Source organism: Rutidosis leptorrhynchoides, chromosome 1 (assembly GCF_046630445.1).
Source record: "Rutidosis leptorrhynchoides isolate AG116_Rl617_1_P2 chromosome 1, CSIRO_AGI_Rlap_v1, whole genome shotgun sequence".
Lineage (NCBI taxonomy): Eukaryota > Viridiplantae > Streptophyta > Magnoliopsida > Asterales > Asteraceae > Rutidosis > Rutidosis leptorrhynchoides.
Genome location: NC_092333.1, coordinates 370,407,434 through 370,410,319, shown reverse-complemented (window position 1 = coordinate 370,410,319; position 2,886 = coordinate 370,407,434). Strand labels below are relative to the sequence as shown.

Genomic DNA, 2,886 nt, shown 5'->3' with positions numbered 1-2,886 from the left:
TTAACTTTTGATTGTTCGATCATTTCGTAGGGGTTCACCCTTACGTAAGTTACTTTTCACATTTTATATTATTATTTTCGCTTAGAAACCGCTTGTGTTTGTGTTGTGATTGAAGGATAGGTACCTTTGGTGTATGAAAACAAGGTCTCACAAGGATCAAGAATTCACACAACCATTTTCCGATCCGGAAAGACACGTGCACGGGGTTTATAATCGTAGAGAAGAAAGGGTATTAAGAAAGAATTTCGAAGCTTTGCCATTTGGTTTATAAGCGATGGATCCAAACGGTAATCCGATTCACAATGAAGAGGGCGATCCTAATGGTCCTCCGGTTAATCAAGAAATATTGAATGATCCAAACGACACGCCAATGTGGAACGCTAGATTGGTTGCACCAACAATGATAGCACCGGCTATCATAAAACCACCAATTGAAGCGGATAATTGGAAGATCGAGGGTAACGTTTTCACGTTGATCAAGGATACATACTTTCATGGGTTAATAGAAGAAAATCCGTTCGAACATATTCAACACTTTAATGATCTTTGTGATATTTACAAAACCAAAAAAGTCACCGATGACGCTTTTAAACTAAGGGCATTCCCCTTCACACTTAAAGGAGATGCAAAAGCTTGGATGCGAAGTTTACCATCCGATTCCATAAGGTATTTTCAAGAATTAACAAACGAGTTTATCAATCATTTCTTTTCACCGACAAAAGTAGAGAGGCTTAGAATGGAGAATAATAGGTTCACACAACATAGTGAGGAGAGTTTGTATGATGCATGGGTACGATTCAAGAAGCTACTAAGAGCTTGCCCACCGCATGGTTTGATGAAGAAGGAGTATATCAACACATTCTATCGAGGTTGTAATATGTTAACAAAGCGATATCTTGATTCTTCATCCGGTGCGGTATTTATGTACAAATCACCAAATGCGGCCGAAATTATGCTAGAAGATATCTCAGTCAACACATATGAATGGGCACCTTCACCGCGAGATTTAGCAAGGACACGTCTTAGATAATTTGTTTTAAGTCTTAATACTTCGCTACTTGTTTTTCGTTACTAGTTTAATTGATAAAATTAGGTTTGTTTAATTGTGCAAGTTTTAGTTGTTAGTTGATATCAATCAAAACCCCCCAATCAAACAAACCCTAGAACAATTGATAGTTTCAAATATCCGACTTACGCTGAATCTCTTGGGATGAATTTGATAAGAATACTTACATTAAAGTGCTATAATAACCGGGTTCTAAGTGCTCATTAGTTGTGTGTGCTTATTTGTAATATTTAAATCTTGTATAAATTTAGAGGGTAAAAGATGTATTGTCACGCACGCATCAACGTGTAACAACCTCACTTTTTTCGTCACTTTTATTTAACTACATTTAAATTAAATTAACGGTGATTACTAGATTTATGTGTTTAACTATTAAATGCATACTTGATCCTTTGTGGATTACTTGAATTAATATGATGGGATATTAATTGCGTAATTTATTTCGACTGATGAAATACGTAGAAAACAAAACGGTTTTAATAACTGCAAAAAGGTGTCTGTCGGGACTACGAATCACTCGGATTTTAAATAAATAATTATTTTTAATAATTATTAACATTGAGAAATATATTTAATTTATTATAGATTTTAATAAATTAAACTTAGTTGATGCGTTTAAACGTTCGGTTAACGTTCCGACAATTCGTAAGGTTAAACGGTACCATAAATGAACCATACGAACATTTAATTAAGCAAAACGAGCCCGGGACACCACAAATGGGCCATTCGGCCGATTGCACCCACCCCCACCCCTTTTTGAACTTGTTTTGGCCCTTGTACTTATTTGTGTGCATTAGGCCCTAAATTGAAATGTCCCGTTCTTATTGATTAAAAACGTTCCATATTAATTGATTTCGTTGCGAGGTTTTGACCTCTATATGAGACGTTTTTCAAAGACTGCATTCATTTTAAAACAAACCATAACCTTTATTTCATCAATAAAGGTTTAAAAAACTTTACGTAGATTATCAAATAATGATAATCTAAAATATCCTGTTTACACACGACCATTACATAATGGTTTACAATACAAATATGTTACAACAAAATAAGTTTCTTGAATGCAGTTTTTACACAATATCATACAAACATGGACTCCAAATCTCGTCCTTATTTAAGTATGTGACAGCGGAAGTTCTTAATAATCACCTGAGAATAAACATGCTTAAAACGTCAACAAAAATGTTGGTGAGTTATAGGTTTAACCTATATATATCAAATCATAATAATAGACCACAAGATTTCATATTTCAATACACACCCCATACATAGAGATAAAAATCATTCATATGGTGAACACCTGGTAACCGACATTAACAAGATGCATATATAAGAATATCCCCATCATTCCGGGACACCCTTCGGATATGATATAGATTTCGAAGTACTAAAGCATCCGGTACTTTGGATGGGGTTTGTTAGGCCCAATAGATCTATCTTTAGGATTCGCGTCAATTAGGGTGTCTGTTCCCTAATTCTTAGATTACCAGACTTAATAAAAAGGGGCATATTCGATTTCGATAATTCAACCATAGAATGTAGTTTCACGTACTTGTGTCTATTTTGTAAATCATTTATAAAACCTGCATGTATTCTCATCCCAAAAATATTAGATTTTAAAAGTGGGACTATAACTCACTTTCACAGATTTTTACTTCGTCGGGAAGTAAGACTTGGCCACTGGTTGATTCACGAACCTATAACAATATATACATATATATCAAAGTATGTTCAAAATATATTTACAACACTTTTAATATATTTTGATGTTTTAAGTTTATTAAGTCAGCTGTCCTCGTTAGTAACCTACAACTAGTTGT

The 2,886-nt window shown here is 34.2% G+C and overlaps 1 non-coding gene across 1 annotated transcript; it reads right to left on the bottom strand.

Moving 5' to 3' along the window:
• Positions 1-727: 727 nt before the first annotated feature.
• LOC139886692 (small nucleolar RNA R71) lies at positions 728-834 on the bottom strand. Its single transcript, XR_011772566.1, has one exon. It is a non-coding gene; the product is annotated as a small nucleolar RNA R71 (small nucleolar RNA).
• Between the last annotated feature and the right edge of the window lie 2,052 nt (positions 835-2,886).